This window comes from Scyliorhinus torazame, chromosome 15 (assembly GCF_047496885.1).
Source record: "Scyliorhinus torazame isolate Kashiwa2021f chromosome 15, sScyTor2.1, whole genome shotgun sequence".
Taxonomy (NCBI): Eukaryota; Metazoa; Chordata; class Chondrichthyes; order Carcharhiniformes; family Scyliorhinidae; genus Scyliorhinus; species Scyliorhinus torazame.
In genome coordinates, this window is record NC_092721.1 from 175,599,154 (window position 1) to 175,624,926 (window position 25,773).

Sequence of the window (25,773 nt, forward strand, 5' to 3'; positions counted from 1 at the left end):
TATTTATAAGATTGTCCAATCAGCTGAGAAGTAATTGCATTTAATACAGAATTTGATAGTCAATATCCTTATGACCTACAGTGCTATTCTTCACCAGCTTTTTATCAGGAATTGGGTTAGTTACAGACTGACAAACTCCCCTGTCATCAAGATGTGGATAAAGCAGCACTCCCTCCAGATGAACGTTGGGAAGATTTTTTAAAAAATAAACATATTATTGAGGTATTTTTGGTTTTACAATGACGACAAATTAAACAATATACATAAGTCTATAAACATAGTGCAAAAAGACTGCTTCCTCCCTTCCAGGTCTCACTTTTATTAACCCCCTACTCTAAACTAAACTAACCCCCCCTCCCGCTGACGATTAATTTTCTGCGAAGAAGTCGACAAACTGTTGCCACCTCCGGGCGAACCCTAACAGTGACCCTCTCAAGGCGAACTTGATTTTCTCCAAACAGAGAAAACTAGCCATGTCAGTAAGCCAGATCTCCGACTTTGGGGGCTTTGAGTCCCTCCAAGCTAATATTATCCGTCTCCGGGCTACCACGGAAGCAAAGGCCAGAACGTCTGCCTCTTTCTCCTCCAGGATTCCCGGATCTTTTGACACCCTGAAAATTGCCACCTCCGGACTCGGTGCCACCCTTGTTTTTAACACCGTGGACATGACGTCTGCAAACCCCTGCCAGAATCCCCTGAGCTTTGGGCATGTCCAAAACATGTGGACATGGTTCGCTGGCCCCCCCACACACCTTGCACATATGTCTTCTACATCAAAGAACTTGCTCATCCGGGCCACTGTCATATGAGCCCGGTGAACGACCTTGAACTGTATCAGGCTGAGCCTGGTGCATGTTGTGGACGCGTTGACTCTACTCAACGCATCTGCCCAGAGACCATCCTCTATCTCTCCACCTAACTTCTCTTTCCATTTGCGCTTCAGCTCCTCAGTCTGCGTGTCCTTTGACCCCATGAGCTCCTTATAGATATCGAAGACCTTCCCTTCTCCCACCCCCACTCTGGAAACTACCCCATCCTGAATCCCCCTTGGTAGTAGGAGCGGGAAGGTTGAGACCAGTCTACGTAGGAAGTCCCACACTTGCAGGTACCTAAATTCGTTTCCCCTCGCCAATCCAAATTTCTCCTCCAGATCCCTCCAGCTAGGAAAGCTTGCGTCTATGAACATATTCCCCATCCTCTCAATTCCTGCCCTCTGCCATCTCCGAAACCCCCCCATCCATCCTTCCCGGGGCAAACCGGTGGTTATTGCAGATTGGGGACCAGACCAATGCTCCCTCCGCTCCCACATGCTTCCTCCATTTCCCCAGACTCTCAGGGCTGCCACCACCACGGGGCTGGTGGAGTACCGTGCCGGTGGAACCGACAGAGGTGCCGTTATCAATGCCCCCAAGCTGGTGCACTTACATGAAGCCGCCTCCAAACGCTCCCATGCTGACTCCCCCCACCCACTGGGTCCGATACATACAGGAGCAGGTCGTCTGCGTAAAGTGAGACTCTGTGTTCCACTCCCTCCTGGACCAACCCTTTCCAGCCACTTGAGGCTCTCATCGCAATTTGCAGCAGCTCTATAGCTAGCGCGAACAACAGTGGGGAAAGGGGGCACCCCTGTCTCGTCCCACGATGTAGTCTAAAGTAGTCTGATGTCATCCTATTCGTCCGTACGCTCACCACAGGAGCCTGTTACAGTAACCTGACCCAGTCAATAAAGCCCCGTCCAAATCCGAACCGTCCCAGTACTTCCCATATTCCCATTCTACTCGATCAAAAGCCTTCTCTGCGTCCATTGTGACCACTACCTCCACCTCCCTACCTTCTGGGGGCATCATGATCGCATTTAGTAACCTTCTTATATTGGACACCAACTGTCCCCTTAACGAACCCCCCTCATAAATCGCCCCCCCTCACCTTTCTCAGCTGCTCCACCACCCTTCCTGTGGTTAACAAGCCAAACTCCGCCTATAGCCTCCGTCGTTCCCTTAGACGCCCTGCCTCCGGGGTTCTCCACATACCTCCTGTCGACCTGTAGTATCTCCTTTACCAGTCGGTCCGTCTCTGTCTACCTTCTCCCTGTGGGCCCGTATCGAGATCAACTCCCCTCTAACCACCGCCTTCAGTGCCTCCCAGACCACCGCTGCCGAAATTTCCCCCGTGTCATTGACCGCCAGGTAATTCTGAATACATTTACTCAGCCGCCCGCACACCTCCTCGTCCGCTAAAAGCCCCACGTCTAACCTCCAGTGCGGGCGCTGATTACCGTCTTTACTGACCTGTAGGTCAACCCAGTGCGGGGCATGGTCTGAGATTGTGATTGCCGAGTACCCCATGTCCACCACCCCTGTCAGTAGAGCCCTGCTCAAAATAAAGAAATCAATCCTGGAGTACACTTTATCCATGTGTGAGTAGAAGGAGAACTCCTTTACTCTTGGCTGCCCAAATCTCTCTGGGTCCAACCCCCCCATCTGCTCCATGAACCCTTTTAGCTCCTTAGCCATTGCTGGCACCCTGCCCGTTTTTGAGCTTGACCAGTCTAAACCAGGGTCAATAACTGTATTGAAGTCCCCTCCCATGACCAGCTTATACGAATCCAGGTCCGGTATCTTCCCCAGCATCCTCTTTATAAACTCCACATCGTCCCAGTTTGGCGCGTATACATTTACTAGTACCACCTGCATCCCCTCCAATTTCCCACTGACCATAATGTACCGGCCTCCCCCATCTGAAACTATTCTTCCCGCCTCAAACACCACTCACTTGTTGATGAGGATTGCGACCCCTCAGGTCTTTGAGTCCAGTCCTGAATGAAAAACCTATCCGATCCAACCTTTCCTTAACCTAATCTGGTGAGCTACTCTAAGGTGCGTCTCCTGCAGCATTACCACGTCCGCCTTCAGTCCTCTCAAATGCGCAAACACGCGTGCCCTATTGACTGGCCCATTGAGCCTCTTACATTCCAGGTGATCAATCTAGTCGGGGGTTCATCGCACCCCCCCCTTCGCCCATCAGCCATCCGCTCTCTTGGGCCAGTCGCCAGCCTGCGCCCCACCTCTCCACCGGCCCGCCCCCAGGCAGCCTGAGCTCCTCTCTGTCCCTCAGCAAACGTCCCTCCCTCGTCAGTAGAACATTTTCCCCTCCTCCCCACCCAAGTACAGCGCAAAATAAAACGACCCCTTTGATAAGCCTAACATCTGTTCACCCCCCACTACGCTTCCGTAAGTTAGCCCGCCCAGCTAGCTTGGTGGCCCTCGCCCCTGGCGCCAGACAATCTCCCACCTATTGTCTTGTCCCCCTCCGCTCATACATACATATTTAAATGAAAAACAATTCCAACACAATTGTCCGACAGGGATAAGAAAAAAAAAACCAAGTTGAACTCGAACCAAACAAAAGATCAAGCAAAGATCCAGCATCTGAACAAACGCGCCTCAATCCCCCAATAGTGCAAATGCAAAAACTTTACCTCACTCAGCTCTGCAGCTGACCCCAGGTCCATACAGCAGGCATTACAAATAACGTCCGAAAAAGCGAGAAACCAGAAACTTTTTTTTTGAGAAGCATAAACGCTCCAGCAAAATTCAAAGTTCTCAGTCCGACACCAATCCTTTCCTTTTGGCGAAGTCCAGCGCTTCCTCAGGCGACGCGAAATAGAAATGTTGTTCCTCGTATGTGACCCAGAGGCGGACCAGGTGCAACAGTCCGAACTTCACCTTTTTCTTGAAAAGGGTCGACCTGATCTAGTTAAACCCCACGCTTCTCCTGGACACCTCCGCATTCAGGTCTTGATAGATCTGCAGGATACTGTTGTCCCATTTGCAGCTCCGTGTCTGCTTGGCCCACTGTAAAACACTATCCTTATCCAGATATCTGTGGAATCTCACCACCATTGCCTTTGAGGGGTCTCCCATTCGCGGCTTCCTCGCAAGCGCTCTGTGAGCCCTGTCCGCTTCCAAGGGTCAGGGGAATACCCCATCCCCCAGCAGCTTCTCGAACATGGCCGCTATATATGCCCCAGCGTCCGCTCCTTCGGATCCCTCCGGGAGCCCAACGATCCTCAAGCTCTGCCGGTGGGACCTGTTCTCTCGGTCCTCCACCTTCTCCAGGAGCCTTTTCTGCTGGTCTCTTAGCATCCCCACCACCAACTCCACCACTGTTTGATGTTCCTTCTGGTCAGCCAGCACCTACTACTTTCTGGATCAGCTGATCTTGGGCATCCAATCTAAGTTCCAGCTGCGAAATTGCCTGTTTAATCGGGTCCAAGCAGTCCTCCTTCTGCTTGGCGAAGCCTTCCTGGATAACTTGCATCAACTGCTCCGTTGACCGCTGGGTTGATAAGTCAGAGGTCCGGTCCTCCGCCATGCTTCCTCCCAGTGCAGCTTCAGCCCAAGCCTTCTCTGTCCTTCTGCTTCTGCCTTTGCGAGCACTCCTAGTCTTCCTTTCCATGCACCGTGTATGTGGGAATTTAGTTCACAATTGCCTCTGTCATCAATTTTTCAAATCAAGTCCGGTAAATAATTGGGGAAAAGGTCCAAAAGTCCGACCCGAGCGGGAGCCACCAAATGTGCGACTTACTCCTTCATAGCTGCCACCGGAAGTCTTCAGGAAGATTTTTTAAAAAATATTTTTATAGGGTATTTGCAAGTTTATATAATAATAACAATAACAGTGACATGAACTTGGTACAATAAGCATTTCCACCCCATCCCAATCTTCTCACACCCCAACAATAAGAAAAAAAACCCCAGTCTGCCCCCCCCCCCCCCCCCCCCAACGTTTGGAATTCTGCCTCTGCTGACATTTTAATTTTCCCCGAGAAAGTCGACGAACGGCTGCCACCTCCGGGTGAACCCCACCATTGATCCTCTTAGGGCGAACTTTATTTTCTCGAGACTGAGAAACCCAGTCATGTCACTGACCCAGGTCTCTACACTCGGGGGCTTAGAGTCCCTGCACATTAACAAGATCCGTCTCCAGGCTACCAGGGAGGCAAAGGACAAGACGTCGGCCTCTTTCGCCCCCTGAACTCCCGGCTCTTCCGACACTCCAAACATCGCCACCTCCGGACTCTGCATCACCCGTGTTTTGAGTACCGTGGACATTGCCTTAGTGAAACCCTGCCAAAACCCTCTAAGCTTCGGGCATGCCCAAAACATGTGGACATGATTTGCTGGGCCTCCCGTGCACCTCGCACACCTGTCCACTACCCAAAAAAACTTGCTCATCCGGGCCACTGTCACGTGTGCCCGATGGACTACCTTGAATTGTATCAGGCTAAGCCTGGCACATGATGAGGATGTGTTAATCCTGCTTAGGACGCGCCTCTATCTCTCCTCCTAGCTCGCCTTCCCACTTGCCCTTAAGCTCTTCCACCAGAGTTTCCTCCGATTCCAAAAGTTCCAGCACTTCCCACAGGTAATCCCACTCCACCCGATCAAAAGCCTTCTACTCATCCATCGCTACCACCACCTCCATCTCCCCTCCTTCTGAGGGCATCATAATAAAATTTAAAAGCCTTCGAACATTGGCCGTGAGTTGCCTGCCCTTTAAAAATCCCGCCTGGTCTTCCCCTATCACCCCGGGGACACAATCCTCTATCCTTGTGGCCAGTATCTTAGCCAGCGGTTTGCCATCCACATTCAGTAGAGAAAATAGCGTGTATGACCTGCATTGCCCCGGATATTTCTCCCGTTTCAGGATCAATGAAATCGAGGCCTGCGACATTGTTGAGGGGAGGACTCCCTTCTCTCTTGCTTCTTTAAATGTCCTTACCAGCAGATGGGCTCAATATCTCTGAAAACTTCTTATAGAATTCCACCGGGTAGATGTCCAGCCCCGGGGCCTTGCCCGACTCCATGCCCTCCAGCCCCTCAATTATTTCCTCAATTTCTATTGGGGCTCCCAGCCCTTCCACCAGATCCTCAGCCACCCTCGGGAACCTCAACTGACCCAAAAACTGCCTCATCCCCCTCCAGTCGGTGTTCCGACTCATATAATTTGCTGTAAAAGTTCTTAAACACCTCATTCACCCCCACTGGGTCTAGGACCATAATCCCACCTCTACTCTTTACTCTCCCTATCTCCCTGGCCGCCTCCCTTTGTCTGAGCTGGTGCGCTAACATTCTGCTTGCCTTTTCCCCATACTCATAAATCGCCTCCTTTGCCTTCCTCAGCTGTTCCACCGCTTTCCCTGTAGTCAACAGCCAAAACTCCGCCTGTAACCTCTGCCGCTCCCTCAGTAGCCCCGCATCCGGGGCCTCCGAGTATCTCCTGTCCACCTGGAGTATCTCCTCCACTAACCTATCCCTCTCAGCCCGTTCTGCCTTTTCTCTGTGGGCCCGTATCGAGATTAATGCCCCTCTGACCACTGCCTTCAAAGCTTCCCAAACCGTTGCTGCAGAGACCTCCCCTGTATCATTTGTTTCCAGGTAGTTTTGGATGGACTTGTTCACCCGCCCACAGATCACTTCATCCGCTAACAACCCCACATCCAGCCTTCATAGCGGGCGTTGTCCTCTCTCCAAACTAACCCGTTGATCCACCCAATGTGGGGCATGATCCGACACTGCGATTGCCGAGTACTCAGTATCCACCCCCCCCAGTATTAGAGCCCTGCTCAGAACAAAAAAGTTGATGTGAGAGTATACCTTGTGGCCATGGGAGAAAAAAGAAAACTCCTTCGCCCTTGGCCATGCAAACCTCCATGGGTCTACTCCCCCCATCTGTTCCATAAACCCCTTCAATTCCTTTGCTGCGGCTGGCACCCTCCCTGTCCTGGATTTTGACCGGTCCAATTCCGAATCAATAACTGTGTTAAAATCTCCCCCCATGATCAAGTTATGTGACTCTAAGTATGGGATCTTACCTAACACCCGCCTCATAAATTCCACGTCGTCCCAATTCGGAGCATATACATTCACGTGTACCACCCGCACCTCCTCCAGCTTGCCACTCACCATTATGTACCTACCCCCCCTATCTGACACGATTCTCCCTGCCTTGAATGCCACTCGTTTATTGCTTAAGATCGCTACCCCCCTGGTCTTTGAATCCAGCCCTGAGTGGAATACTTGGCCAACGCACCCCTTTCTCAATCTCGTCTGATCTATAGCCTTTAGGTGTGTCTCTTGTAACATTGCCACATCCGCCTTTGCCGACTAGCCCTTTTTAGGCCAGCCTCCAGCTCGTGTCCCCGGCCTCCTCGAGTCCCCCCTCGGGCATTCGCCATCCCCGACCTCCCATTTGTCCCTTAGTAACAGTTCCTCCCCTGTCAGCAAAGCAGCTTACCCCCCCCTCCACCCAGCTCCCAGTGAGACAAAGTTAACTTTAGCCATCGATACAACCCCTTATTGCACATAACACTACTTATTGAAATCAGCACAAAAGTGATTGTCAACAAATCGCCACTGCAATACTCTCCCCAAGGATTCAGTGTCTTTAGTTCACTTCCAGTCTTTTTTTCTTGATGAAAGTCAATACATGAAATGAAATTGAAAATGAAAATCGCTTATTGTCACAAGTAGGCTTCAATGAAGTTACTGTGAATAGCCCCTAGTCGCCACATTCCGGCGCCTGTTCGGGGAGGCTGATACGGGAACCAGCGTCTGGTGTTTCAAAGTAAAAATCCCGTTCCTCATATGTGACCCACAGACTGGCTGGGTACAACATCCCGAACTTCACCCCCTTCTTAAAGAGGGCCACTTTTGCCTGATTAAACCCAGCCCGCCTCTTGGCCAAATCCACGCCCAGGTCTTGATAAATGCGCAGCTCACAGTTCTCCCACCTGCTGCTCCGTTCTTTCTTGGCCCACCGCAGAACGTGTTCCTTGTCCAGGAATTGGTGAAAACGTACCACCATCGCCCTCGGCGGCCGTTCGCTCGGGGCTTCTTTACAAGGGCTCAGTGCACTCTATCCACTTCCAGGGGCCGAGGGACCGCCTCAGCCCCCATCAACTTCTCCAGCATGTTTGTCACATAGGCCCTCGCATCCGATCCCTCAATGCCTTCAGGGAGGCCGACGTTTCTGAGCTTCTGCCTCCTGGACCTGTTCTCCAGGTCCTCCAGCTTCTCCTGCATTCTTTTCTGGCAGTCATTCATCATCTCCATCTTGGTCTCCAGCACTGTTAGGTATTTCTCGTGCTCGGACACCTTTTCCTCCACTTCCAGGATTGCACGTCCGTGGGTTTCTTGATTCTGCACCACCTGATCAATCGAAGCCTTGATCAGGTCCAGCGTGTTCTTCCTCAGCTTGGCGAAGCAATCTTCGAAAAACGTCACCAGCTGCTCCGTCGGCCACTGTGCCGTCTCCCCGCGGCCCTGCTTCTCCGCCATGCTTTCCCACGTTGCCAGCTCTGCTCGCGTCTTCCTTGTAGAACTTTGTCTTCTCACACGGCCACTTCTGGTCCAATTCTCCATACACTGAAGGGGGATTTCTCCTTACTGTCTCACTCTTCACCGATTTATCCAATAAAATCCGGAAAGAAACGGGAGAAAAAGGTCCAAAGGTCCGTTACAGGCGAGAGCTATCAAATGTGCGACCTACTCCTCCATGGCCGCCACCAGAAGTGAACATTGGGAAGATTGAAAAGTCATTGTCCACCATGCTATAAGTTCTGTTCCATCTTTGCAAAGCTCTCAAAACCCAAGATGACTCTTCCACCATGCCTCAGCATCCTTTTCTTCATTTGTTTTATTTTCTTCATTTTCGGGCGACATGGTAGTACAGTGGTTAGTACTGCTGCCTCACTGTGCCAGGGACCCGGGTTCAATTCCAGCCTTGGGTGACTGTGTGGAGTTTGCACGTTCTCCCCGTGTCTGTGTGGGTTTCCTCCGAGTGCTCTGGTTTCCTCCCACAGTCCAAAGATGTGCAGGTGAAGTGGATTGACTCTGCTAAATTGTCCCTTAGTGTCCAAAGGTTAGGTGGGTTAAGGGGATGGGACGGGGGAGAGGGTCTAGGTAGGGTGCTCGTTCATGGAACCAGTGTAGACTCGATGGGCCGAATGGCCTCCTTCTGCACTGTAGGTATTCCATGATTCTTTAAAATGCCATAAACGTGTTCTCTGCATTGAAGTGCTACATAAATAGAAGTTGTTATTAGATGCCAATCTAAGTAAAACGTTATCCATTAATGTGTCACCTTGCTGCCATGCACTCAGTGGTAATCTAATTTTATAATTGGCCACTTTGAACTGGAATTCAGGAATAAAAAGGATATAGATCTTTGCTGAGCTAGCGCTGATGGAAACCACAGTAGGTAACAGGCTAGTTCCACTCAAAGTGCCCTGTCTCTTTAGGTGACATTAAATAGTTCTTCTAACAGATGAGAGACAGTTCAGGGTTTTTTTCTATTTATCGAGGTGAGAAATGTCAGTGTAAAATTTTTTTTCCTTCACTTTTGCGTTCAGGTTAGTATGCCACACAGAAAAGTAAAGTTCTTTTTACTCTGCCCCAACAATGTGCTTAACCTCAATTTTTGAAAGTCAGCCTCTGCACCAGTGACAATGGGAGGAATTTAATGCCCTCCCCTCAGGCAAGTTTGGAGGCATTTAATTTAATCAGGCTAAATGGTGCAGGGTGAGAACACAACTGCTTTCCTGCCTCTACCCAAATTAAGTCTGATTAAGCCTAATTAATGCCCACTTAAGGACCTCATCCCACCTTTGTTGGTATTCAATGAGCAGTGGGTGGGGCAGTCACCACCCTGGGAGCCTGAAACACAAAACTGTTGGGTTTGCTCCCAGGCTCCCAGGGAGAAGGTCTCTCATTATCTACTGGAGAGATCCGGCATTGGGAAGGAAGATTGGAGCAAAGGACCTTAAATCTGCTTTGCCGATCAATAAGATCATGGCTGATCTAGTTGTGGTCTCCACTCCACTTTCCTATCAACCCCCATAACCCTGGACTCCCTTGTCTATCAAAAATCTATCCAACACTGTCTTGAATAAATTCAGTGACTCAACCTCCACAGTTTACTGGAGAAGAGAATTCCACAGACTAACAAACCTCTGAGATAAAAGCAAATCTCCAACTTAAGGGAGACCTCTTCATCTTGAACTGTGTCCCCGGTATCCATCCTATCGAGTCCCATTATATGTTTCAATAAGATCACTTCTCATTCTTTTTAAAAAAAAAAACATTTTATGAGGCCCCCCCCCCCCCAGATCTCTGCCGCTGCTGACATTTTAATTTTCTCCGAGAAAGTCGACGAACAGCTGCCGCCTCCGGATGAATCCTAACATTGACCCTCTTAGGGCGAACTTTATTTTCTCGAGACTGAGAAACCCAGCCATGTCACTAACCCAGGTCTCTAATTTTGGGGGCTTCAAGTCCCTCCACATTAACAGTATCCGTCTCCGGGCTACCATGGAGGCAAAGGCCAAAACGTCAGCCTCTCTCGCCCCCTGGACTCCTGGCTCTTCCGACACTCCAAAGATCGCCACCCGTGTTTTAAGTACTGTGGACATAGCCTTAGCGAAGCTCTGCCAAAAACCCTTTAAGCTTCAGGCATGCCCAAAACATATGGACATGATTTGCTGGACCTCCCGTGCACCTCGCGCACCTGTTCTCTACCCCAAAAAACTTGCTCATCCGGGCCACCGTCATTTGTGCCCGATGGACTACCTTGAATTGTATCAGACTAAGCCTGGCACATGATGAGGATGTGTTAACCCTACTTAAAGCATTCACCCACAGACCTGCCTCTATCTCCACCTCTCATTCTTCTAAACTTCAATGGGTACTATTAGATACTGCTTTTCTATTCTACTCTACACTATATGGCTGAGAGTCACTCTCTTGCTCTTTCTTCCCACCCCCCTTGCATCCCAGCCCAGCCAGCGTACCCCATCCGCCTCTCACTCACTTGTGACCTGGATTCTTCATTGATTATGGGCGTTTGATGGGTAAATTACTGAGAGCTACCACTGCTCCTGCAGTGAAGCTAATGGAAATGAGCTCTCGGAGATGGGATTTCTGCCCTTGGTTCCTTGATTGCAGAGAAGACTTGCTACTGCCCACTTAAGTGCCTGACCAGCACGTAATATGGCCGACCTTCCTCCGCAAGGCCCTCAGCAGCTCTCCAGCTGCCGGGCGAGACTCCAGTCACCTGCATTAACTTCCACCATTCCAATTATTTTTGTGGTTTCACTGAAGTGAAATGGCCAATTTAGTGCTGAATTATGGATAGCTTTTAAAATTTAATTTCTGTTTTTAAAAATTAATTAATTAACATCCCAAAAGAGGATGTTAGGCTCAAAAATAAAAAAGCAACAATCTCAAATATAAAATACTTCAGATTTGTGATGCAGTTAGTTAACCTTCCTAGTTATATGATAGGGCGGGTAGAAAACAGGGGTGGGGACTTGACTGGCCTCACCTGGTCTTTTCTATTTCTAATGAAACTGATAGTCAAGTTCCGCACGCATGAGTATGGCCTCAATCAGGACCTTGGATTCATGTCTCATTACATTCATCCCCACCATCTGGCCTGAGCTTGCGAAATCCTACCAACTGTCCTGGCTTGAGACAATTCACACCTCTTTAACCTGTGATTATCCCTCTCTCCAGTCGCTCCGTCTGGACCTGTAAAGATTTAATTACCTGCAAATACAAGCATTCAAAGTATCATCTTGCATCATTGACTTTGCCTATATATGTGGTTGTGGAACCCACCTCTTTACTCACCTGATGAAGGAGCTGTGCTCCAAAAGCCAGTGCTTCGAAACAAACTTGTTGGACTTTAACTTGGTGTTGCAAGACTTCTTACTGTGCCCGCCCCAGTCCAACGCCGGCATCTCCCCATTGTTCCTAATGCAGTAGACATTTCCAAACATTGCTCCTGCTGCATGCTGCAAATGCCTGCCCAAAAATAGATGTTAATGGCAGAGTAGTATCATACATTGCAGTTTCTCTCCTTACGTGCATGGAATACCAATACTCCTCTTCACTCAACTTGTCTGACAATTCAATTCTTTAAAGCATTAAGTTGATGTTTTGCTGTGTTATTTACATTGCCTGATTCAAATTATTAGATAATTAACATTTTTTAGGTGCTTAAAAATGACTTTGAATGATCAGAAGTACAAAGTAGACATTCAGCATTGCCAGGGATGAGGAGACCTATTAAAAATGAAAGTGTAGTGCAGTGAGATAATTCATTGGCAGCTCAGTTTAAAAAAAAAAGGTTTGACTTCAATAAATTCACACCTGTCAGGCAGGCAGACATTCTGTCCCTCCATGCTTTCAGTGATACAGCAGCCAAAGGGAAATTCTCACCCAGAAGGTTTGATCTTTTAGAAGTGCTATTTCAAAACAGTTTGTTTTGTGCCTTGAAGTAAAACTCTGGAAATGTTAATATTGAACATAATGTGAACACTTTGAATTGAACATATTCCAATTTGAACATAGAGGTGACAGTTACACCATTGTGGACGATCATGCACTACTGACCTTGACAAAGCTTCTGGGGTCAAGCCTCTTTAAATATTTAGAGTGAGCTCCCGGTATTTATTTATTTTATTAAAAATATATTTATTCAGATTTTTCAACAGATTTTCAACAAACCCCCCACAACAAAAGAAACAAAAAAGAACACAACAATCAGAAATTATACATTGGATTTCCCCCATATCCAATAACCCCCCCATATATCATTTAAAGACACAAATAGGGAACCCCCCCCCCCCCACCTTCACCCAAACGCCACCTCAAAAGAAACCCCTCCCCCATCTCTCTCTCTCTCCTCCCCCCCCCCCCCCCCCACTACCACCACCCCGGCTCCCGGCTCTTGGGCTGTTGCTGACCTCCTCCTAACGCTCCGCGAGATAGTCTAGGAACGGTTGCCACCGCCTGGAGAACCCTTGCACAGACCCTCGCAAGGCAAACTTTATCCTCTCCAGCTTGATGAACCCTGCCATGTCATTGATCCAGGCTTCCACACTAGGGGGCTTCGCATCTTTCCATAGTAGCAAAATCCTCCGCCGGGCTACAGGGACGCAAAGGCCAGAATACTGGCCTCTTTTGCCTCCTGCAGTCCCGGCTCATTCGATACCCCAAATAATGCCAATCCCCAGCTCGGCTTGACCCGGGCGTTCACCACCTTGGACATAGTCCTCGCAAAACCCCTCCAAAACCCATCCAGCGCCGGGCATGACCAGAACATATGGACGTGATTTGCCGGGCTCCCTGAGCACCTCCCACATCTGTCCTCCACCCCAAAGAACCTACTCAACCTCGCCCCTGTCATATGCGCTCTGTGAGTAACTTTGAACTGTATTAGGCTGAGCCTGGCGCAAGAGGAGGGAGAATTAACCCTACTCAGGGCACCAGCCCACAGACCCTCATCTATCTCCTCCCCCAGCTCCTCCTCCCACTTGCCCTTTAACTCCTCCACCGAGGCCTCCTCCTCTTCCTTCAGCTCCTGGTAAATCGCCGAAACCTTGCCTTCTCCAACCCGTACACCCGAAATCACACTGTCCTGAATCCCACGTGCCGGAAGCAGCGGGAATTCCCTCACCTGCCGCCTCACAAACGCCTTCACTTGCATGTACCTGAAAGCGTTTCCCGGGGGTAGCCTAAACTTCTCCTCCAGCGCCCCTAGGCTCGCAAACATCCCATCGATGAACAGGTCCCCCATTCTTCTAATCCCTACCCGATGTCAGCTCCGAAACTCCCCATCCATCCTTCCCGGGACGAACCGATGATTCTCCCGAATCGGGGACCAAACCGAGGCTCCCACCTCGCCCCTGTGTCGCCCCCACTGCCCCCAGATCTTCAGCGTCGCCGCCACCACCGGACTCGTGGTGTACCTTGTCGTCGAGAGCGGCAGCGGTGCCATCACCAGCGCCCTCAGGCTCGTGCCCACACAGGACGCCATCTCTAGCCTCTTCCACGCCAACACCCTCCCTCCATTACCCACTTACGGATCATCGCCACATTGGCTGCCCAATAATAGCCACACAAATTCGGCAGCGCCAGCACCCCCCTGTCCCTGGTACGCTCCAGAAACACCCTCTTCACCCTCGGGGTCTTATTCACCCACGCAAATCCCATAATGCTCCTGCTTACCTGTTTGAAAAAGGCCTTGGGGATCATAATGGGAAGGCACTGGAACGCAAAGAGAAACCTCGGGAGGACCGTCATTTTGACCGACTGCACCCTACCCGCTAGTGAGAGTGGCAGCATAGCCCATCTTTTAAAATCCTCCTCCAACTGCTCCACCAACCGCATCAAATTGAGCTTGTGCAGGGCCCCCCAACTCCTAGCTACTTGGTTCCCTAGGTACCGAAAGCTCCTTTCCGCCCTCTTCAGCGGTAGCTCGTCTATCCCCCTTCCCTGGTTCCCTGAATGCACCACAAAGAGCTCACTCTTCCCTACGTTGAGTTTATACCCCGAAAAGTCCCCAAACTCCCTAAGGACCCGCATGACCTCCGCCATCCACTCCATTGGATCTGCCACATACAACAACAGGTCGTCGGCATACAACGACACCCGGTGTTCCCCCCCCCTCCGCACCAGTGCCCTCCATTTCCTGGACTCCCTCAGTGCCATGACCAACGGCTCAATTGCCAGTGCAAACAACAAGGGGGATAAGGGGGACAAGGGGGATAACACTCCGACCTCCGCCGGTTCGTAGCCACACTCGCCACTGGGGCTCTATATAGCAGCCTGACCCAACTGATGAACCCCTCCCCGAACCCAAACCTCCGCAACACTTCTCAAAGATACTCCCACTCCACCCGATCAAAGGCCTTTTCCGCGTCCATAGCTGCCACTACCTCCGCTTCCCCCTCCACCGAGGGCATCATAATCACATTGAGGAGCCTCCGCACATTTGTGTTTAGCTGCCTACCCTTCACAAATCCCGTCTGGTCCTCATGAATCACTCCCGGCACACAGTCCTCAATACTCGTAGCCAGCACCTTCGCCAGCAACTTAGCGTCAACATTGAGGAGCGAGATCGGTCTATATGACCCACATTGCAATGGATCCTTGTCCCGCTTCAAGATCAAAGAAATCAGCACCCTGGACATTGTCGGGGGCAAGGCCCCCGCCCCCCCCCCCCGCCTTATTAAAAGTCCTCACTAGCAACGGGCCCAGCAGGTCCACGTATTTCCTGTAGAATTCAACCGGGATCCCATCCGGCCCCGGGGCCTTCCCCGCCTGCATGCTCCCCAATCCTTTAACCAGCTCCTCCAGTCCAATCGGCGATCCCAAACCAGCCACCTCCTCCTCCTCCACCCTCGGGAACCTCAGCTAATCTAGGAATCGTCGCATCCCCTCCTCCCCCGCTGGGGGCTCAGACCTGTACAGATCCCCATAGAAGTTCCTAAATACCTTGTTTATTCTCACCGCACTCCGCACCGTATTACCCCCTCTATCCTTAACTCCACCAATCTTCCTCGCTGCCTCCCTCTTACGAAGCTGATGTGCCAGCATCTGACTCGCCTTCTCCCCATACTCATACATTGCCCTCTGCGCTTTCCTCCACTGTGCCTCTGCTTTCCCCGTGGTCAACAGGTCGAATTCCGTCTGGAGGTTCCGTCGCTCCCGAAGTAGCCCCTCCTTGGGGGCCTCTGCATACCTCCTGTCTACCCTTAGAATCTCCCCCACCAACCTCTCCCTCTCCCTCCCCTCTCTTTTCTCCCTGTAGGCCCCAATGGAGATTAGCTCTCCCCTGACCACTGCCTTCAACACCTCCCAGACTGCCCCCACCTGCACCTCCCCGTTGTCGTTGGCCTCAAAATATCTTTCAATACCCGCCGCACACCCCCTCATCCGCCAACAGCCCCACATCGAGGCGCCACAGCGGGCGCTGGTCCCTCTCCTCCCCCAACTCCAGCTCCACCCAATGCGGGGCGTGGTCCGAGATGGCTATGGCCGAATATTCCGTTCCTTCCATTTCGGTATTAGCGTCCTACTCAAAATGAAAACATCTATCCGGGAGTAGGCTCTATGGACATGCGAAAAGAAGGAAAATTCCCTGGCCAGCGGCCTGGCAAACCTCCATGGATCCACTCCCCCCATCTGGTCCATAAACCCCCTGAGCACCTTGGCCGCAACCGGCCTCTTACCCGTCCTGGACCTAGAACTGTCCAGTGCTGGGTCCAGCACCGTGTTGAAGTCCCTCCCCATTATCAAGCTTCCTACCTCCAGATCCGGAATCGGATCCAGCATGCGTTTCATAAATCCGGCATCATCCCAATTCGGGGCATATACGTTCACCAGTACCACCCGCACCCCCTGCTTCCTACCACTCACCATCACATATCGACCTCCATTATCCAGTACAATATTCAGTGCCTCGAACGACACCCGCTTCCCCACCAGTATTGCAACCCCTCTGTTCTTCGCATCCAACCCTGAATGAAAGACCTGCCCCACCCATCCCTTTCTCGGCCTAACCTGATCTGCCACCTTCAGATGTGTCTCTTGGAGCATAACCACGTCTGCCTTCAGTCCGTTTAAGTGCGCGAACACCTAGGCCCTCTTGACCGACCTGTTCAGGCCCCTCACATTCCAAGTTATCAGCCGGATCGGGGGGCTACTCGTCCCCCGCCCCCCTGACGACTAGCCATCTCCTTTTCTAGACCAGCCACGTGCCCGCACCTCCCGCACCCTCCAGTCCCCCAGGCGGCGGACCCCCGCCCCGACTACCTCTACTACTTCCAGTTCTCTTTTGGACAATGCAGCAGCAACCCAGCCCCCCCCCCCCCCCCCCGCTAGATCCTCATCTAGCCATTTTGCACCCCCCATGACACTCCCGTAAGTCAGCTGACTCCTGCTGACCCCGGCCTCTCCCGCCATTCCATCGACGCCCCAGTGTGAGAATCCCCCCACGCCTTGGCAGTCAGTGTGCACTCCTCTCTAGCACCGCCCTTCCCCCCGGCCCCGCCCCCATCCTTCCCTAACGCGGGAAAAAGCCCGCGCTTTCCTGAGCCGGCCCCGCCCCCTTTGGCGCAGCTCCTTTTTGCGGCCTTACCCCAACTCCTCATCCCCGGGCCTCCACCCCCCCGCTTACTCCGTGGAACCCAGCCCCTCCAACACCAACGCCCACACTCTCCCACAGTCCCCACATCAAATCCATTCACCAATCTCCACCCAGCACTCAAACAAAAAGAACATTCCCCAAACGTGGTAAACACAGTAAACATTCCCCCACGACAAACCCACAATTTGAGTCCAACTTTTCAGTCTGTATAAAGTTCCATGCCTCATCAGGCGTTTCAAAATAGTGGTGCCGATCTTGGAATGTGACCCACAATCGCGCTGGCTGCAGCATCCCGAACTTCACCCCCTTCCGATGGAGCACCACCTTAGCCCGGTTGAAACCAGCCCTCTTCCTCGCCACCTCCGCACTCCAGTCCTGATAAATTCGGATCTCCGTGTTCTCCCACCTGCTGCTCCGCTCTTTTTTGGTCCATCTCAGGACACACTCTCTGTTCACAAAACGGTGGGACCTCACCACTACAGCCCTTGGCGGCTCGTTGGCTTTGGGTCTCCTTGCCAAGACCCGATGAGCCCCACCCAGCTCCAGGGGCCTCGGGAAAGCTCCCGTGCCCATCAGCGAATTGAGCATCGTGCTCATATATGCCCCGGCATCGGGCCTCTCCACTCCTTCAGGGAGACCCAGAATCCGAAGATTCTTCCTCCTCGACCGATTCTCCAGGTCCTCGAATTTCTCCGCCCACCTCTTGTGCACCGCCTCGTGCGCCTCCACATTCACCGCCAGGTCCAAGATCTCGTCCTCGTTCTCCAAAGCTTTTTGCCGCACCTCCCGGATCGCCGCCCCTTGGGCCTTCTGGGGCTCCACAAGCTTCTCAATCGCCGCCTTCATTGGCGCCAGCATTTCTGTCTTCAGCTCCTCAAAGCAGCGTTTAAGAAACTCCTACTGCTCCTGCAACCACTGCGCCTATGCCCCTTGGTCTCCACCCATCACCATCTTGCTTTTCCTCACTTGCACTTTACGCTGCACCAGGATCACTTTTTTAGCCGCTCCACTCCTGGTCCAATCCATATAATGTCGGGGGGACCTTGCTGTCACCTTCCCACACTGGAAGCCGTTGAACAATTGCCGTTGGGGCCCCTCTGAAGAGCCCAAAAGTCCATTCTCGGCGGGAGCTGCCGAACGTGCGACCTACCTAGGCATAGCCACAACCGGAAGTCCTCAAGCTCCCGGTATATCTTATCTTCTGTTCTTAGGAAATCCCTTGGAATTGAGGATGATTTATTGCTTCCACATTACAAATGGCACCTCAGGTGACAGGGGTCCAATACATGACCTGTAGTCTCTGTTACTGGTGGAGCAGACGGTGGTTGGAGGAGATGATGGGTGGGGTGCATGGGTTGCCACGCGCTCCATTTGCTGGTGAAGCTTGGCTCCAACTTGCTTTTGATGACAAACTCAATGTGTTCAGCTCCTTCCTAGACACTTTTCCTCCTTCAGGCAGTCTTGGGCCAGGGATGTCCAGGTGTTGGTGGGGATGTTGCACTTTTTCAAGGAGGCTTTGAGGGTATTTTTGAAGTGCTCCCTCTGCCCCCCTGGGGCTTGCTTGCCGCGTTGAAGCTCCGATTAGAGCGCATATTTCAGGTGTCTCGTGGCAGGCATGCAAACGATGTGGCCCGCCCAGCTGAACTGAAAGAGCCTGGTCAATGCTTCGATGCTGGAGATGTTGTGCTGAGCAAGAACACTGACGTTGGTGCACCGATTCTGCTAGTGGTGTTGCAGCACTGATGGCACTTCTCCAGGGCTTTTGATGTCCACATATCTGAGAGGAGGGTGGATATCACTACCACTCTGTAGACCATGAACTTGGTACCGAGACTGAGGTCCTCATCTTCAAACACTTTCTTCCTCAGGCGACCGACAGCTGTGCTTTCACATTGAAGGCGGTGTTGAACCTCATCGTTGATGTCTGCCATTGTTAAAGTGAGCTCCTAAGGTATGGAAAGTGGTCTATGTTGTGGATTTTAATAACTGGGTGACAGTGCTGTATTGCAGGGGAGAGGTTGATAGAGGACTCTTGTCTCACAGATATTTAGTATGCTCCCATACCCCTCAGTGAAGAGGTTGACGATGGCTTGGAGTTCAGAATCTGAGTGTGCTTAGATGCAAGCACTGTCTGTAGTTCAATGACAGATCCCATACCAGACCCCAACAGTGGCTAGGATACTGGACTGAAACCCTAATATTTGGTTTATTTTGGAAGACTGTGCGGAAGGAATACTTCGCTCCAGGAGCGATTGCACAAGAAATAGGGATTTGGTATTTTAGAACAAAATCTTATTATTAACACCACATTAAAATCTTTAACATCACACCCAAAAATAGCTAACAACTATCCTTTAAACAATACTACTCAATACAGTAAATACAATACCCTTAATTACTATCTCTATTCTAAAACTTTTTAAAAAATAAATGTTTTATTAAAGTTTTTCCAAAGAGCGTTTTTACATAACAAAAATAGAAATACAGATAATAAAAAATAACAACCAACATATCCCAAAGCTTACAGTGAAACTACTTACACAACAGAAAAGTTTTTCCTTTTTTTAAAACAGAACAAGGTGGGTTTTGTCTCCATGCCCAACTCACATTATATCAATAGTACCCCCACCTGAACCACCCCCCTCCCCCCCAGGATGCTGCTGACACTTACTGCTCCCCTAGAAAGTCAAGGAAAGGTTGCCATCGCCGGGAGAACCCCATCAAGGACCCTCTCAAGGCAAACTTTATTCGATCCAGGCTGAGGAACCCCACCAGATCACTAACCCAGGTCTCAACACCCGGGGGTTTTGAGTCCCTCCACATTACAAAGAACAAAGAACAAAGAAATGTACAGCACAGGAACAGGCCCTTCGGCCCTCCAAGCCCGTGCCGACCATACTGCCCGACTAAACTACAATCTTCTACACTTCCTGGGTCCGTATCCTTCTATTCCCATCCTATTCATGTATTTGTCAAGATGCCCCTTAAATATCCCTATCGTCCCTGCTTCCATCACCTCCTCCGGTAGCGAGTTCCAGGCACCCACTACCCTCTGCGTAAAAAACTTGCCTCGTACATCTACTCTAAACTTTGCCCCTCTCACCTTAAACCTATGCCCCCTAGTAATTGACCCCTCTACCCTGGGGAAAAGCCTCTGACTATCCACTCTGTCTATGCCCCTCATAATTTTGTCTACCTCTATCAGGTCGCCCCTCAACCTCCTTCGTTCCAGTGAGAACAAACCGAGTTTATTCAATCGCTCCTCATAGCTTATGCCCTCCATACCAGGCAACATTCTGGTAAATCTCTTCTGCACCCTCTCTAAAGCCTCCACATCCTTCTGGTAGTGTGGCGACCAGAATTGAACACTATACTCCAAGTGTGGCCTAACTAAGGTTCTATACAGCTGCAACATGACTTGCCAATTCTTATACTCAATGCCCCGGCCAATGAAGGCAAGCATGCCGTATGCCTTCTTGACTACCTTCTCCACCTGTGTAGCCCCTTTCAGTGATCTGTGGACCTGTACTCCTAGATCTCTTTGACTTTCAATACTCTTGAGGGTTCTACCATTCACTGTATATTCCCTACCTGCATTAGCCCTTCCAAAATGCATTACCTCACATTTGTCCAGGTTAAACTCCATCTGCCATTTCTCCGCCCAAGTCTCCAGACAATCTAAATCCTGCTGTATCCTCAGACAGTCCTCATCGCTATCCGCAATTCCACCAACCTTTGTGTCGTCTGCAAACTTACTAATCAGACCAGTTACATTTTCCTCCAAATCATTTATATATACTACAAAGAGCAAAGGTCCCAGCACTGATCCCTGTGGAACACCACTGGTCACAGCCCTCCAATTAGAAAAGCATCCCTCCATTGCTACCCTCTGCCTTCTATGGCCTAGCCAGTTCTGTATCCACCTTGCCAGTTCACCCCTGATCCCGTGTGACTTCACCTTTTGTACTAGTCTACCATGAGGGACCTTGTCAAAGGCCTTACTGAAGTCCATATAGACAACATCTACTGCCCTACCTGCATCAATCATCTTAGTGACCTCCTCGAAAAGGAAGATCCGTCTCAGGCAAAGGCCAGTACCTCGGCCTCTTTCGCTTCCTGCACTCCCGGATCCTCCGACACCCCAAATATCGCTACCGCTGGGCTCGCCTTCACCCGAGAGTCCAAAACCCTAGACATCACCCTCGCAAACCCCTGCCAGAATTCTTTAAGCGCCGGGCATGCCCAAATCATATGTGCATGGTTCGCCGGACTCCCTGCACATCTCGGGCACCTGTCCTCCACCCCAAAAGAGTGAGCTGTTCGTGGTCCACGGTAGGGGCCAGGAGGAGAGACTCATTCTTGCCGCCGTTATATGCGCCCAATGCACCACCTTAAACTGAATTAAACTGAGCCTGGCACATGATGAGGAGGAGTTCACCCTGCCCAGGGCATCGGCCCACAGGCCCTCATCCAGCTCCTCACCCAGCTCCTCCTCCCACTTGCCCTTCAACTCCCCCACTGAGGCTTCCTCCACCTCCTGCAGCTCCTGATATATGTCCGACACCTTCCCCTCCCCTACCCAGATGCCAGACACCACCCTGTCCTGGATCCTACGCGGGGGCAGCAGCGGAAATGTCCCCACCTGTTTTCTAAGAAAGTCCCGAACCTGGAGGTACCTGAACGCATTCCCCGGGCGTAGGCCGAACCTCTCCAACGCCTGCATGCTAGGGAAAGTCCCGTCTGTAAACAGGTCCCCCATCCTCCTAATACCTGCCCTATACCAGTTTTGGTATTCCCCATCCAACCTACCCGGAGCAAATCTGTGGTTATTCCGTATCGGGGTCCACACCGAGGCCCCCTCCTCTCCCCTTTGTCTCCTCCACTGCCCCCAGATCCTCAGTGCCGCCGTCACCACCGGACTAGTGGTGTATCGTGCCGGCGAGAACGGCAGCGGAGCCGTAACAAGTGCCCCTAGACTGGTGCCGCTACACGACGCCGCCCCCAACCGCCCCCACGGCCCCCCCTCCTCCATCATCCATTTCCTGATCATGGCTGAGCGGGAGCTCCCTCAGTCTCTCCTCCTGGCCCCTACCGTGGACCACGAACAGCTCACTCTTCCCCACGTTCAACTTATACCCCGAGAACCTCCCGAAGTCCCCCAGGATCCGCATGACCTCCCCCATCCCCTCTAACGGGTCCGAAATATACAACAGCAGGTCATCCGCGTAGAGGGAGACCCGGTGCTCCTCCCCTCCGCGCACCAGTCCCCTCCAATCCCCCAAAGTCCTGAGCGCAATGGCCAACGGCTCGATTGCCAGGGCAAACCGCAACGGGGACAGGGGACACCCCTGTCTCGTCCCCCGGTGCAGCCTGAAATACTCCGACCTTAGCCGGTTTGTGGACACACTCGCTACAGGAGCCTGGTACAGCAGCTTGACCCACCCTATAAATCCCTCCCCAAATCCAAACCTGCCTGGCGCCTCCCACAGATACTCCCACTCCACCCTGTCAAAGGCCTTCTCCGCGTCCATCGCAGCCACCACCTCCACCTCCCCCTCCCCTCCGAGGGCACCATGATAATATTCAGGAGCCTCCTCATATTCACGTTCAGCTGCCTGCCCTTAACAAAACCCGTCTGGTCCTCCCCAATCACTCCCGGGACACAGTCCTCTATTCTGGTGGCCAGAATTTTTGCCAACAGCTTGGCATCCACGTTCAGGAGTGATATCGGCCTGTAGGACCCACACTGAAGCGGATCCTTCTCCTTCTTCAGGATAAGCGAGATCAATGCCTGCGACATTGTCAGAGGGAGGATCCTTTTCTCCTTTGCCTCATTGAAGGTTCTCATCAGGAGCAGGCTCAACAGCTCTGAGAACTTCTTATCAAATTCTACGGGGAAGCTATCCGGGCCCGGGGCCTTGCCCGTCTGCATGCCTGCCAGTCCCCTGACTACCTCCTCCAACCCAATCGGGGCCCCCAGTCCCTGCACCCGCTCTGCCTCCACCCTTAGAACATAGAACATAGAACATTACAGCGCAGTACAGGCCCTTCGGCCCTGGATGTTGCGCCGACCTGTGAAACCACTCTAAAGCCCATCTACACTATTCCCTTATCGTCCATATGTCTATCCAATGACCATTTGAATGCCCTTAGTGTTGGCGAGTCCTCTACTGTTGCAGGCAGGGCATTCCACACCCTTACTACTCTCTGAGTAAAGAACCTACCTCTGACAACTGTCTTATATCTATCACCCCTCAATTTAAAGCTATGTCCCCTCGTGCTAGACATCACCATCCGAGGAAAAAGGCTCTCACTGTCCACCCTATCCAATCCTCTGATCATCTTGTATGCCTCAATTCTAAAACTTAAATGACCAAATGTTTCTAATCCAATTTATCTAAAATCCTGCATTCGTCACACAGAGGATGCGATGACTTTGCATCAGGCGTGGGAGCTTTAACAGATTCCCGTTTACCATGCAGTTTAGCTTCACTCCTGAGGGGAGCTTGCTGAGGGCAAGATGGAGCATTGCAGCAAGGAAGATCAAAAAGAGCATCAGTGCGATGACACAGCTTTGCATGGCCCCAGTCTGAATGTGAATTGGGACTGTGGTGGATCTGTTGGTCAGGATCACAGCTTGCATGTCATCATGGAGCAGACAAGGAATGGTGATTAATCTGTGGGGGCAGCTGAAATGGAGGAGGACGCTCCATAACCTCTCACAGTTGACAATGTAAAAGGCCTTTGTGAGGTTAAAGAAGGCCATGTACAAGGGGTGGTGCTGTTCCCTGCATTTCTCTTGTGTTTGTTGCACGATGAAAATCATGCCTGTTGTGCCCTTTAGTGGATGGAATCTGCATTGGGACTCTGGGGGAAGGTTTTCAGCCACAGAGAAGGGGATTAAGGAGGACTCTTGTGATGACCTTGCTTGTCTCCGACGGCAGGGAAATTCCTCTATAGTTATTGCAGTTGGACTTGTCACTTTTCTTGAAAATGATCACCATTTTGTTGTCTCTGAGATCTCCTGGCATGTTCCCCTCACAGATAAAGAAAACAAGGTTATGCTTTTGTGCCAATAGTGTTTGCCTGGCATGTTTTAGTGCTTCAGTGTTGATTCCATCTGCTTCTGATGCCTTTTTGTTCTTTAGCTATTGGATGGCCTTTTCTACCTCGTGCAGGGTTGGGGTTGTGCTGAGATGGTGGTGGGTAGCATGCTGCGGGATAGAGTCGAGGACATCCCCGTTGAAGACAGAGTCTCTATTAAAGAGGTCTTTGAAGTGCTCCTTCCAGCGGCTGCTGACTTCCTCTCTGTTCTTGTTGAGCACCTCCCCGTCTTTGGCCGACAGTGGGGTGTGGCCTTGGGTGCTTGAGCCGTAGCCTGAGCTAAGGAAACCTTGCGTGTCATGGTTGTTGGCTAACTGCTAGACCTCCTGCACTTTCTCCACCCACTACTTGTTATTTAGGTCAAAGATTGTTTTGCTGGACCTCAGCTTTCAGCCATCTGTAAAGCTGCTATCTTGCTCTCGAGTTAAGTTGCTGTTTCAGGTTCAGAAAAACCTTGCACTTACAGCTTAGCAGCTCCTGGATCTCCTGATCATTCTCATCAAACCAATCTTGGTGTTTCCTGGTCGAGTGACCAAACATCTCTTCACAGCTATTGATTATGTTGGCCTTGAGGGCAAACCAGGTACTGTGAACATTCTGTGTCGCTGGGTCACTGAGAGCCGTCAGGTTGGCAGTGAAACGCTGGCTGAATAGGGCTCTCTTTAAAGGGTCGGAACAGAGTCTTTTTTGTGCCTCAGCATTGATTTTCCTGTGGCATTGTTTCTGTTGTCATCGCTGCTTTGCGCCTATATTGATGTTGATCACAGCAGATTAGACAGTGGAACGCCAGCAGTTGTCAGCTCCTGTCATGACACAGGTGATGCACATGTCCTTGCGGTCACTCAAACGATTACATTGCCAAGCAGGTGCCAGTGTTTGGAGCAAGGGTGTTGCCATGAGGCCTTGTGCTTGCCTCTCTGATGGAACAAGATTTTGGTTATGGCAAGGCCATGGTCTAGCCATTTTTTCAGGAGCAGGGTACAATTGGTGTTGGATTTCCCTATCCCTCCTCTGCTAATTATACCTCCCAGGGGTCTGTATCCTTTCCAACTCTGGCATTGAAGTCACCACCTGTGACTAGATATCAGGCCTAGATTTCCATCTACTCATTGGGTGTACAGAATCTGCAGAATTCTCTGCTCCATAAATCCGACTTCTATAAATGTCTGACTTAACGTCAGATATTCGTCCGGGGAGGGGGCAGGCGACGCTGGAAGTAGTGAGGGGTTGGATGTAGGCCTGGCGTGGGTTGGGTGGCTCAGCGTAAATAAAAATCAGCCCCTCAAGAAAGGTTGGTCATTGATTGTGAAGTCCCTGTACTTCAGAAGAGATGTCATTGACTTATCAGGTGCGTGGGAACTCTGTAAATGCCATCCAACTGTTAGCTGACCCAGGAATGGATGGCTCATCATGGCTTTCCCATGGAGGAAAAAATTGTCATTGTTGCTGCCTTTTTGCAGTGTACTGTACTGATACACTGAAAGCACGGAGTGGATTCACAAAACACAGCCTTGGAGATGGTGTTGTCATCACCGCTACCTATATTATGCAGTTGTGTCATTAGGTGCCAAAACTAAGTGAATTAATGACTTAAAGTGCCATGGTCATTATCCCATCCAGTTGCCATCTTGCCACCCATCTATCAGTATCCATGTTTCACTTACAACACTT

At 51.1% G+C, this 25,773-nt stretch overlaps 1 protein-coding gene across 2 annotated transcripts in view; it reads left to right on the forward strand.

The window, feature by feature from the left end:
• The window catches only part of dnajb13 (DnaJ heat shock protein family (Hsp40) member B13), a 169,000-nt gene that overhangs the window by 27,022 nt on the left and 116,205 nt on the right, over window positions 1-25,773 (forward strand). The window lies entirely within an intron of this gene.